Below are 14,292 nucleotides of genomic sequence, written 5' to 3' on the forward strand. Positions count from 1 at the left end.
GTGAGTTTTATCAACATTTAAGGAACACGCACAAAAATCTTTTGCTTAGCCTGAGAGAATGGAAAAGGAGACCACATCCCCAAATGATTTATAATTAGACAGGAAATCATTTTTACCAAACCCAATACAGATGCTGTATGAATGGTTTCTGTGTGAGAGAGAAAAAGAGAGGGGGACAGAGCCAGAGAGAAAGGTGGGGGGGGGGAGGACAAACGGGAAAGGCACTAGGAATCTCCTAATTTCTCAGGCCCACTGAGGTGTCTCTCTAGCCCCTGACAACAGCTGTTTAACTACCACAAACTGGAAATAGCCCAAATGGCTTTATAAAACTGAATGCAAGTAAGGAATCAATGGTAGTATATTCACAAAGCAAAATGTTACATATCAATAAAGGTCATCAAAGTCCTGCTACCCAGAGATAACAGGGATGACTCTTCCATGCATAATGGGAAATGAGTGAAAGCTTTGGGTTTCTATTTCCATTTGTACAATGTTCCAAAGCCAAGAAGACTGTCACAATAAAAACCACAACCACAGGATTATAAATTGACAGGGGATTTGAATGAGGCTGTGGTGGGCCTGGTAACAGTCTGTTAAGTTATGCTCAGAATCTTCACAATTCCCACAAGTTTTTCAATAAACCCACCAAAGTAGTGTGTGTACCTGGTGCTTAACTCCCAAGAATGTAATAGTAACTGATCCTTGATTAAGGAGGCCACTCTGCTCCTTCAAATCTCTTGCAGTGGACAGACACTTCCTGTCAGAGAAGCCAAATATCAAAAGGCAAGAGGTTAAAACGACTTAAAATTTAGCCATTCTTGCATCAAATGAAAATGTTACAGACTCCAGAGACTGTTCTTATATTTAGACTTTTCCAGTGACCTAAAGGTAGCCATTTGAAATTAGTTAAATAACATTATATTCAACCTTTCGAAATGAAGGCTTTTGCCTTTTTATGAGATACTGGCATTTTCAGCATCAAGGAGGTACACAACCTTCTTGACACGGCGATTCTCCAATGAAACCATTTCTTTTCTCTGTTAAAATGATATGCTTACCAACAGTCCAGTCATAACCTGCAAAGACCTGCAGTAAAATGTGCCCAGAGGGGAAGAGAGGCAGGAGGGTCAAAGCTGCAGTCCAAAAACCAAGAGCATCATAGTGAGAACCCCTACAGAAGCCCAACTAGATCATTTCTGGTTTGCTAGTTTGCGGTTCAGTCTGTGTTGACAGTACCACAACTGAGTATTGATGGCAGCATCAGGAAGTAATTGTTGGACAATGTGAAGGTCTTTGGAGTAGAAGGGTCCCTATATGAAGGTTTCCTATGAAAAGCAGAGACTTTGAGCTGGAATCCCCTTGATTTAAATCCCAATGAGATTTGTGCATTGTCAAACGTTTTGTTTCATGGTACTAGGGTAGAACTCAGGGCCTTTCGGATGACAGGTAAGTGTTCAGCCACTGAGCTGCAACCTGGACTGTGATGGGCATGCTCACTCCTGGGTTAACTCAAGGGATCGTGCAGGAAGCACACCTCTGCACCCATCTGTGAGTGTTCCCAGGCAGCTGTAGCTGAGGAAGTAAAATGCGGTACCCTGCCATGAGCCTGGGTCCTAGGCTGAATAAATGGGGGAGGGGAAGAAAAGTCAACTGAGCACCAGCCCTTATTTCTCTATATGTCAATCATACCTGCGGACACAACGTGACTATCTGTGTGACCCTCCTGTGACCACACCTTTCCTAGCATGACAGCTTATACCCTCAAACTGTGAGTCAAAGCAAATGTTCTCCTCTTGTATTCTACCCCCTTTTACTTTTTTTTTTTTTTTATTTTGAGACAGATTCTCATTAAGTTGTCCAGATTGGTCTTGAACGATTATCCTCTTGCTTTAGCCTCCGAAGTATCTAGGACGACTAGCCTGTGCTACCAAGAATGTGAGTTTGGTTCTATCACGCATAGTTTAGCAATAGGAAGCACCCAGAGTGAGGTTATGAGAAGACTGACCTAAGTCCATGTAAGCTGATCCATGAGGCATATGTATGCAGATGACAAGAAGCCTAGATTGTATCCTGTGACCTTGAAAAATGACAGCACTTAGTATATATGGTAGTTAGGATAAGAATAGCCCACACAGACTTATAGATTCAAATACTTGGTCACTATGGAGTGAAAAGGCCTAGGAGGTGTGAGCCTGTTGGAGTAGGTGTGGCTTTGTTTGAGGACGTGAGTCCTGGGGTGAGCTTTGGGGTTTCAAAAGTTCAAGCCAGGCCTAGTGTTTCTCTCTCCCTGTTGCCTGATGATCCAGTTATAGAACTCTTAACTATTTCTCCAGCACCATGTCTGCCTGCATGATAAGAATGGACTAAATCTCTAAAGCTATAAACAAGCCCAATTAAATGCTTTTCTTTATAAGAGTTGTTATGGTATCTTTTCAAAGCAATAGAATACTAACTAAAACATACAGTAATCTCCCTTGATTTGCACAACAACCTTTTTGGTCAGGAGCAATGAGTTTCCTCATCAAAACATCCATCCCAGAATAGGCACTTGGTAATTCTTGCATAATCAGTAAATATGGTCACAAATGGACAAAGACAAGACATAAAACAGGAACCATTGTCCCGGCCATACGACAGGAACAAGGATTGGTTTACCTAAGGTCCCACAGCGACTAATTAGAAGAACTGTGTTGCAAACACAGTTTTTCTAAGCCCAGAGCTCACCCCTCAATTCCACCAGCACTTGTGACAATATTTACTTGACTTGACCTGGATGATGGCATTTTATCTTCATTTTGTGTGTATGATTTGTTCTGTTAGAAAGTGTCCAGATTCACTCAGCTTTGGAAGAAACCTGGTAAACAAGTTTCGCGTACATGCTGAGAGAACGTGATATTTTAAATATACCCAAAGTGTGATAAAATGCAGAGCCCCTGGATTTTTGTGGTGTGTATGCTTAAAACAAAATAAAAATATCACCACAGAAAGTATTGAGCAAACAAATCCTCCTTCTTCCTCCTGCTCCCTTCGACCCCAATTGAAGCTGTAGCCTTAGAAAATGGAACATAGCTAGATAAATATCTTTCCCAGAGACAATATGGTAATACCAAAATAGAATGTTTGGTCATTTAACTAAGGTTTGGAGAGTTTCTTAAGCCAGCTAACATCTGGAAAATTCATGCACCTTACCTTTACTGATGGATACAAGTTCATTGTGGCCAGTATGCTACAAAACCCACATGTGTGTCTACAGAATCAGAAAATTTCCAGATACAATATGTACAAAATTGAAATCCATCTTGAAATATGGGGAAGCAAATGAGCTTCTGAATGTGAAGAAGTTTAAACATTGAGAATCATGCTAGTGGAAAGAGATGCTAGAAACAGATCCAGCAATAGTGAGGACAGGAATACTAGTACTAAAGCAGACTCAGGTTGTGCTGCCACTCTCCAGGAGTGTGGTAAGAAAAGCCTGGCTGCAGGAACCCATGAAGCGAGGCTGTGCTTCCCTGCACATGACCCAGCAGCCACTGACAGAGCTGCCTCCCTTTCTGTAACTGGAGCACAAATGTACCCAGAAGCCCAGAAGGAGAGAAAACATTTCAATTAGTTATAAACTGCACCCCGAGTGAAGTTTCTAGAAATAGGCTAGCAGAGTGAAAAACAGCCCTAGACTAAAGGACAAGTTCTATAAAATGGTTCAGGGTGGAAGCTTTGCTGCTGGTTCGTATATGCTGGCTGTTTATATCTTTAGTTTTATTATTGACATCTTTTTCCTCAATTACAATTAAATATTGGTTTCTAATATGTATACAGAGAATCAATTTATTTTTTTCATACTTATGTCCAATAATCAATGCTCTATCAGGTGGGGCCAAGCTGTAGTCTTCAGGCTACATTTATCCCAGGATAACTGGATGTCATCAATCCATAAATGCAAATGACAGCATCATACAGGGATGCCAAAAGACTGACATCTCTACTTCTAAATGTTCCCTCCTACTGATCTTGGGACCTGCCTAGGGTTCCAAACCTTTTCTTTTTTAGCTACAGAGAAATCCTTTCCTGTCTTCAGTTGACGTCTCTTCTGCTGAGCATCCAGCCCTTGGCACAGGCTCTTGGCTTGTTTAGAGCTCCCTTCTTCCATCTTCTCTCCGCTGGTATATCTAGACAGGTCTTGAGTTAATGTCTTAACTTCTGCAACAGCTTCTCCACTTTGATTCTCTGCCTTTATGATCCCCACTGGTAAATACAATCTAAGTGCCTCTACTACTGTTTCCACGGCAGCCATTTGTTAGTAACGACACTCTGGCATTGAAGTTGTCGTGAAATAAGATGACCTTTTACATCTCCCGCCACTCCATGAATAGACTGTAGGTTCTGTGAGGCAAGAAGATTGGCTTCTCTCATTCTATGATTTAATTATTCCTATCATCTATTCCAGTCTTCTATAGGGTACAGGTTTTGAGGGTTAATTTTTAACTGCCAACCTCTCAGAGAAAAAGAAAGACTGATTAATGAGATGCACATTTGGACGTGTCTGTGTGAGCATTTCCAGAGAGGTCTCTCAGAAGAGAAAACCCACCCTGAATCAGTAACCCAGACTGAATCAAATGTAAAAGGAGAAAGCCAACCCGGTGCCAGCATCTGTAGATCTTACTAGAACATGAACAAGTTCCTGTGGCCACAGCTATAGGATGCTCAAGCAGTCAAGCCTTCCCAGTTATAATGGACTGTTCTGAACCATAAGCCAGAATAAACCTTCCTGCTCTTGAGCTGATGCTTGTCAGATATTTGGTTAACAGCAATGAGAAGAGTAACTACGCGTACCTAAGGTACCTCAAAACTGCTTATCAAATGGAGAGCCAATGAATATGTTAAATGCAAGTTTCTCAAAATAGACATTGGATAAATATTTGAAAGAAGCAAGCATTTAAAATATAATGAAAAACACAAACTACAAAGTGTGCATTAATTTTTAAGGAAATGTCACCATTCTGATTCTGGTTGGACCCTCCTTTGCCTTCCCCTCATTTTGCTGAAACCATCCACAATAACTCTTCTGAATTCTATGCTGTCAAAAACTTGAAGACTTGTTTTCTTTCCTCAAAGATTTTAATTTCAAGTTCCATTGTTCAAGTCACTCAAAGTTCACATCTTCAGTAATATATCTGTAGAACCCTGGCTCGTGCTTTCCCCATAGCTAGTATCCAGATCCACACAAGTACTAAATATGGACCTTGCCTTCCTACCTTTCTTCTTTTGCCTACAAATGGAATGTGCACATTAGCATCACCATATCCCTTTCTGCTGAATCCACCTGATCTGCATCTTTCAGGAATGAATGTGCTCAATGCTCAATGGGCTCTTCAGATCCCATATTACCAGGATGAAGAGAGCATCACCACATTGAACATGACTTGCTGTCTCAGTGTTGAGTTTCACACCTTGACTATAGACACTAAATAACTTCATGTCTGTTATGGATAGATGCTGTGCACCTTCAGGGAATAAGCCATGAGGAAAGTATAATCAGCGCAATCAGCCACCCTTTTGGAGCAGCTCTCCAGCTGCACACTGACAATAGGCCAGCTGCCTCAGCTCTGACTCTGAGAACTCATATATCCCTATAACTCCGTTGATATCTCTACTGGTTCTCATTAATAAAGGCATTTGACATTCAGACAAATTCACACCCTTTCCCCCTCTTCTTAGAATCACAGTTAGCCCACATTTTCTAGACCCTTTTCGAGTTTACCAAGGAGTAAGTAACTCCAAAGAAACTAAATCCCATCAAATATTCCCTCCCTGCTGTGGTCCCATATCCACCAGGCAATCTAGATCCTAAATTCAGATAATACCAAATTCTATTGTCTACCTAGGAATGGTAGAGATGTCCTGTTCATATAATTGCCTATGATACCATGTCATTTCCTATGTGCCTTATAAGCTTTCTTTTGGCTGTGGAAACAATTTTCACTGTTAAAATTTCTCTGTTGAGCATCTAGAAATGGATTCTTTTTTTTGAATGGACATACTAAATGGTATGCCTTGAAATCTGTGAAACAATCAATAAATAAATATTTTATAGAAAATAAGATTTTAATAACAAACTTTAAATCCTGGTGCAAAATAACTGTAATTCACTGTTATTGGATTGACTCCTCCTTCTGAAACCCCACTGTTTATTCAGCATTCCAACTCTTTATTTTATTTTTTCCACATCAAATTGTTAAAGAAAAGTAATTTTAGTTCATGTTTTAACTTAGAAAAGGTCCCACTAAAATTAAAATCTTAAAATAGAAGTCGCTAGATTAAGGGAAGGGGAGAATTTAAAGGTAAGTTGGAAAGCCCCTACTTTAAAAATTCACTATATTTTCAGAAGAGAAATAAAAAGTGCTTACAGGTAAACCAGATGACCCAAATCTGTTGTTGTTGTTGTTGTTGTTGTTGTTGTTGACAGGGTTTTTCTGTTGCTTTGGAGCATGTTCTAGAACTAACTTTTGTAAACCAGGCTGGACTAGAACTCACAGAGATCTGCCTGCCTCTGCCTCCTGAGTGCTTAAAGGCATACACCACCACTGCCCTGCTTTTTATGACTTTTTATTGATTCTTTGTGAATTTCACATTATGTACCCCAATCCCACTCAAAAAAAAAAAAAAAAGCATTTTTCAGATCTGAAGTTGAACAAATACCAAAAGAAAAACTCAAAAAAAAAAAAAAAAACCACTGCTTTGGGGGAATTTTAGAATCAGCCCAGGTGTGGCTTTTCTTCATGCATTAAATCTAATCACATGTAAGTTTTTAAGGCTCTCCTGTAGGCAATTTGGTCTCCTGAAGCAATTTAACAATCTTTAAAGCATCATCCTTTAAAAGAAAGCTACACCTTTTTTAAAAAAATTATTAAAACCATAAAGAACAAATATGGAGATGGATCAGTCAGTAAAATACTTACCTTGCAAGCATAAAAATCTGAGTTCCATCGTCAGATATCAGCTGTGTTGTTGCGGACTGGTAGTCCCAGGGTTGGCAATATGGGGTTCATGGACCAGCCTGCTTGGTGAACTCCATGCTGGTGAGAGATCACAAAAAAAAGATGGATAGCACCTAGAAAACAACACATCACATTCATGCATGCGTATCCATACACCTAGGTACACACACACACACACACACACACACACACACACACACACACTAAAGAAAACTGCTGTGGCATTAACCCAGTAGCTCTACAGCTCACAGTCTCTACTAAAACTATGTGATGTCAAGATTAGCAAAGCTGTGTTCACTGAAATTAACATCATTGAAGTGCATCCCTCTCTTTATACCACATACAAACACCTCAAAATCATCAAAGGGTGGTCATCTCAATCACCCATATAAGGGGAAAAGTCTCTTCAAACATCATCTCACCAAAACTAAGCCAAGAGCTTCCAGAGCATTCAAACCTTGGGTGCTTTCCTTACTCCCCAGGCCCTTCTGTCTCACCTGTCTCTGAACTACTCCCAATGAGTTTCTTGGGTTGGCTGTGGAATGGTAACCCTCCTTAATCTCTGACAGCAGAAGTTACCCCAAGTCTAAGAACTGCAGGAGTCAAGGGGCCATGAGGACAAAGAGGATGAGAGACCCTAATTCCTGGCTCTCATCTCCCTTACCTCTCTTTAGGTCATGCTGGCCACCTAGGATATGAGGCATCATTCTGAAGAGAGTACACTTTGCCTCCCATCCACCCTGAGAGTAAATTCTTGTTGGTCTTTGTTATAAGTTCATCAAGTTCATGTATCTATCAAAAACATTTGGAAAAAAATGTTCCTCTTAATTTCAGTATTTGTATTAAAAGCTTAAGGGAGACTTTCTCAGCAATTTATTCTGTGTATCAAATAGTGAGAATTTTTATATTGAATAAAAACCCCATCCATTGGATTCTAGAGAATGAACATCCCAGCCATATTTTCAGTGTCTCCAGTGACTTGAGGCCCAGTTAATCCCAGGGTACCCATTCCATCGCTTTTCAGTGTTAATATGGAAGAGAATTCCCGCAAGCTCAACTAAATTCTCCCTCTTTCTTCTAATAGCTATCATTTGTGAGCCCCTTTAATTTGGATTGATTTGTTTATTTACCATCTTTATTCTTATTTTGAAGCAGGGACTCCTGTACCCAAGCCAGTTTTAAACTTAACCTACAAGCAGATGATAACCTTGAACTTCTGATCTAGGCACCACTATTCTCATTTGTGATTCTGGGGATCAAATCCAGGACCTAGTACATGCTAGACTAGCACTCTACCAACTGAGCTACAGTACCATGTCAAAAGTGTCTTTAAAAAAAAACAGGGTCTCTAGCTCAGGCTAGCTTTCAGCTCCTTACATAGTCAAGAAGGACCTTGAATTTCTAGTCCTCCTGGTGTGCTCCGAAGTGTCAAGATCACAGGCCTGTGCTACTGTACTTGTTTTACGCGGTGGAGAATATTGAACCCTGAATTTCATGCATTCTAGGGAAACACTCTATCAATTGAGTCACACCTCTGACCCTACAGAGCCATTATTATGTGTCAAATATTGGCACTCACTTTATATACTACTTGTGTTGGTTTGAATAAGAATGACCCTCCCCTAGGTCATATGTTTGAATGCTTAGTCACCAGATAGTGGCAATAGTTGAAAGGATTAGAAGAATTAGGGGATATGGCCTTGTTGGAGAGAGTATGTCACTGGGAGTGGGCTTTGAGATTTCAAAAGCCCATGCCAGGCCTAGGTCTCTTGCTTGGCCTGCAGATGAGGATGTAGCTCTCAGCCTCATCTCCAGCATGGCACCTGCATCCTTTGCATGATGTAAATGGACTAAGCCTCAGGAACTGTAAGGCTTTAAGGCCCCAATCAAACGCTTTCTTTTGAGTTGCCATGGTCATGGTGTCTCTTCCCAGCAATAGAACAGTGACTGTGACACCACTAAATAAGTCTCCCTCAAGTCCTGCATGACAGCCAAGACATGACACCACTTCCTAATTAACAAGAACAAAGCTGCAGAAAGTTGTTGCCTGCCTGAGTTCATGAGGCTGAGCTGACAGTGGCCTCGCTTTGGTTTCCCAAGTAGAACATGCAGCTCTTGATTTACAAAGAAATTTACAGTCTCAGAAAATCCAAACACTTACTATTAAATAGCATGTCATCCTTTAAAGTGTCATACCTTCGGGATGTTTACATACACCTTCTCTCCAAACATCTGCAACAGCTGCTTTTAGGCAACAGGACAATGAATTATCTTTTCCTTTGAGAAATCCTAGACTATTTAGAAGAATCAGACAAGTCTCAGGGTACAAAGTTCTGTAAGAAAAGATGCAAGATTATGAATGAGGCCATGTGGTTCCTTCTTTTTGCCTATATACTAGCTTGTGTGCACACAAGCATACAACTAGACATAAACAAGCACATGTGCACACACAAACACACACAGTCAAGACTGGGAGAAGCTGATTTTTCAACTTCTTGAAGAAAGGGGGAGTCAACTCCAAAGATGGTAGTAGGTGGGAAAAGATAGAGAAGAGGGGGAAAGGGAAGGCATTGTAACTAGGAGGTTTTTTTTTTTTTGGTAACAGCTCAGGTGTTTCTCCAAAAGTCAATGGTAGCCCCACCCACATGCCAGAGGCTTGGGGGAAGAGGCAGTGCTGTGGTCACTGTAGCCCCTATTAAACACTGAGTGGCGTCTGTGATTAAAATTGAGAACTTCGGGTTTTGAACCTGGTTCTACCATGGAGCTATTCTATGCTGTCATAGAAAAGAGGGGTCAATTCCATTCTGCTAGTCAATCAGTGCTCCCTAGCCTAGTGATACTTCTTGAATATGAATTCAAAATGTCATCTGTGAATCTCAATGGGTCACTGTGGAGAGTGTGGGGGTTCCCAAGACATAAGACTCCCGTAGAGTAGAACTCTGCTAGATATGCATTCAAAAGAAAGCCAGTGTACAGGAGAGACACCTCTATGCCCATTATTGGAGTAGTGCTCTCAAGACCTAAATTATCTAGTCATTCATTCGGAAGAAAAATGGGAAAATGTTATTTGCAGCAAAAAATGGATGGAACTGGAGGACACTGTGTTAAGTGAAACAAGCCAGACACAGAAACGCAAGAGCAAAATATTCTCTCTCTCACATGTGAAAACTGAGAAAATTAAATAAAATAAATAAGTAAAACTGAAAATAAAATTGTGATTACTAGGTGCTGGAAAAGGTTCACAGAAGGGAGTAGAAGGAGGTAAAATGGAAGAGTAATAATTGGACATGATCCATACTTGATGTCAGCATACTTGGAAATACATTATTAATATATAAAATTACTATATATACTAAAAATAAATAAATGTGGAAAAGCTATCAGAAAAGTGATCTCTAAACCATTTGATCTCTAAACCGTGTGAATATAATTTACATATTGTTATATATTTATTGGTCTCCCAACTCAACTAACATCTAGAAATGTAGCATTCACCTGAAACCTGCAAATCGTGGTTAAAAACCTGGCATCTCAGCCGGGCGGCGGTGGCGCACGCCTTTAATCCCAGCACTCGGGAGGCAGAGGCAGGCAGATCTCTGTGAGTTCGAGACCAGCCTGGTCTACAAGAGCTAGTTCCAGGACAGGCTCCAAAGCTACAGAGAAACCCTGTCTCGAAAAACCAAAAAAAAAAAAAAAAAAAAAACAAAAAAAAACCTGGCATCTCAAGTGCCAAGCTTAGACTGACTGTATTAATTGTTTTTCTGGTTCTGTAACAAAATGCCATGATCAAAAGCAACTGACGGAAGAAAGGGTTTATCTTGGCTTATGATTCCAGAGAGATAGAGTTCATAATGATGGGGATACCATGGCAAGAATGGGATTGGGAGTGAGAAACTGAGAACTCCCATCCCAAACTTATATCTCAACTTCCAGAGATAGAGTTAAGTTAGAAGCTCTCAAAGCGGGCCCCCAGTGATGTGCTTCCTCCAGGAAAGCTTTATGTCTTAAAAGTTCCCTAATCTCCCCAAACAGTACTGTCATTGTGAATCAAGTGAGTAGGGTTAGGTATATGTGAGTAGGCCGGGTAACATTTCTTATTCCGACCATTACAGTAACCAGTTAACTCTGCTTCGGGAGAAGGGGTTGCTCAGAATGTGATGAAACTAAGATTGTCTTGGGCAAAACAAAATAGCTGGTCAGCTCATCAATACCACTTCTATTTAATAGCTAACGTGGGCTCCTTCCATGTGTACCGAACACATTTCCCACTCAATAGTGTTGTGGAAGAGGACCAGGGAACCCATTGGTTATAGTCAGAAATAACCCAACTTATCAAATAAGAAGAAATGGAGGAGAGGTGCCAGGGGACCCCTCAGATGGAACATTTATTACTGGTGTACTCCCACACAGAGAGGAGAGTCCTGTCATGGGGACTGATTGATGCCGTGACATGCCCTTAGCTTGGATATATGACCACAGTACACAGCTTCAACCTTCTCCTCTAAAAGGAAAATACGATAATAAATTACAGAAAAGTTGAGAGTATATATCATTCCAAGGCACCGCTTGAAATACACCTGCTTTGTGTATAGCGAACACTGCAAAGGCAAATTAAATAAATGTCAGAAACAACTGTGCACATGTTTATTCCTTCAGCAAGATATACACAGGGTGGGGGAGGGGGAGCTGCTCCATACAAGGCTCTGTGGGAGTCTAGGGAAACAGGGAGATGTGACAGATTCAGTTCATGTCTGTTAGGCATCTTACCTGAATCCTTTACTGTGTTCATAATGTCTATTTCCCAGTTTGGAGTTATGCTAACCTATGTAGGCTTGTCCTCCAGGGCATAGAAATCGTCAGTACTTCAATCATCTCATTTACCATTGCTCTCTCAAGAAGAAACCATAGTCAAAGAATTTTTTATAGTGTTCAGTTTTCAGTGTTCCTTCTTGAGAGGCAGTGTAACTTAGCTATCAGGTGGTAAAGACATGTATTAAAGACAAACGGAAGTAGAAGCCCCAAAAGAATGAAAGTCATCATTTTAGCCATTGCCTGACGCTTCTTGTATTGAATCAGTACTGAGACCGTTTTCCTTCCTAATTCATTATCATTACCTTTATGGCTTTATTCTAAGCCTTTATGGCTTTATTCTACACCTGGAGTCTCAACTGGCCTCTTGGAATTGAGGCAGAGCAATGCCTGGGACCCAGCCCCACGGATCAGGAAAGCACGGCCTGTCTGCCATCTGCCATCACCTTCCCTTCCGCTGGACTCAGATGCCACTCCATTGTCTTAGCTGATGACATCTGACATGAGAGATGACTGCTTCAAGTGGCAGAGGGGTGGCAGTAAAGAGAGAGGCCTGTTTAAGCTGGGGCCTGTCTGCTCTGGTAAAGCTAGGGTTTTATCAGCCAGCTGCAACCGGTTCATTTCGATGAGAGCAGTGGTGGTCCATCTCTTTAGAGCCCCTTGTCAGAGGAGCCTTCAGGGGGCCTCAGCATGCCAGGCTTGATACAAGTCAAACCTGGTGTGAACAAGGATTAACCTCTAAGACGATGGGAGATTCTCTTTAGGTGGATTCCAAGCAGAGACAGGAGAAACTATCAACTCGATTAAACAAGGTAAACTTCCCTGGGTTGCTCTGTGACATACATCTTATTTGCATTCCCTCAGCACTTTGAATAAACATCACCATTGACCTGAGCAGCTCTAGCTGAGAGAGCCCAGAGCCCATGGTGCAAGGAGGAATAATTCCAGCGCCGTCCTGGCAAAACTGGACAGCCTGTCAGAAACACACAAACGGCTTTTGGAAATCTGCATGTCTGTGTGACGGTATGAAATATTCATACCTCAGATTAAAATATTTTATTGAATTAATATTGATCTACTATTAATTTTTAAATAGATCCATATTTCATGAGGCCCGCACAATGGGCCTACCAATTGGGCCTGCGTGAGTGAAACCAATTACACAAATTGTTAAGGAAGCAAGCTGGAAAGCTACTCTGAACGCCTGAGGAGAGACAAAAAAAATAATCTAAAGAGGTGGCTTCATGTTGAAATCAACGTCTATACAATAACTGAAAAAAATAACACATCACCCTGCTCACCTTCCACAGCCTTTTCTCTTTGGTGTAGATCAATGGAGCATCCTTGGGCCATTTTTTTCATTTACTTATTCATTTATTTGGAAAACTCTCTGTTCTCTGGTTGGCCTCTCATTTGGAAAACTTCACTTCTGTGACACTTTTCCCCCTGAAAATTGCAAAGGATCCTGTCCCTCCAAGAGGCAGCTGTAATAACAGTAACTATGGTATCGTGAAGCTTTCGTAAGAGTGCCCTCTCAGACCTCCCAGCATTGGGCCAGGCCTTGCCGGGGGGAGATGCAAGAGCTGAAAACAAAGGACACTGATTGCTATGCCCAGTTGGCACACAAAGCAATGACCAGGAAAAAGATGGCAAGGCCCCGAATGCTCCTGAAGGAGTCATATTTCAGTCTGAGCCCAGGGAGCTGACTCCCAGTATGCTCTCACTGTGCTCTTCGGTCCTCTCAGTGCGTCTCTCACAACCACACCTGCCCATGTCCCTTTGTTTTGGTTTGGGTTTTCTGCCTGAAAACTCCACAACCATCACTTCATTGAGTTCTCTTTGGGTAGGAAGGCACTTTCTAGGTTACACAAGGCATTTCTACCTCCTAGACAACACTCCCAGCTCATCTTTATTCATATTCCTCTTTATATCTCATTCATATTTTCCTTTTCTCATTCAACCCTTCTAAGTCTGGCCACCCCCACTCTGTTTATTACGGGCGGCTGTTCTTTCTTCTTCCTTTTTTCTTTCTTTATCTTTTTTCTTTTGCACAAAACAACAGTACGTACAGTAAAAGGACAAACGAGGATTATTCTTCACTTTGTGATGAAGGGTTTCACTGTGAGCAAGGAGATTTTAAAAGGCCTGGGAGATCTGTGTGAGATGCTAGGCTGCCTTAGAATAGCCACATGGGGCTAAGATGATGCCCAGGGTCTCCTAATTAGATAAAGCCATTGTTTAGATTCAGACAATACCTGTTTACAGTTCAATAAACAACTTGTCACAGTTCCTTGCTCAAAGCAGACCTAGATGTCAATGCAAACAGTTAGTACAGAGGTACTGAAATAAATTGGTCTCCTGAGTAAATAAATTGAGCAGCATTGTGAAGCTGCCTCATCAGTACTGGGGAAGATAATCATTTATAAAGGTTTAAAATGGTGTTTCATAAATATTGACATTTAGAGAAATGTCTTTTCCCCACCTAATG

Source organism: Arvicola amphibius, chromosome 14 (assembly GCF_903992535.2).
Source record: "Arvicola amphibius chromosome 14, mArvAmp1.2, whole genome shotgun sequence".
NCBI lineage: Eukaryota > Metazoa > Chordata > Mammalia > Rodentia > Cricetidae > Arvicola > Arvicola amphibius.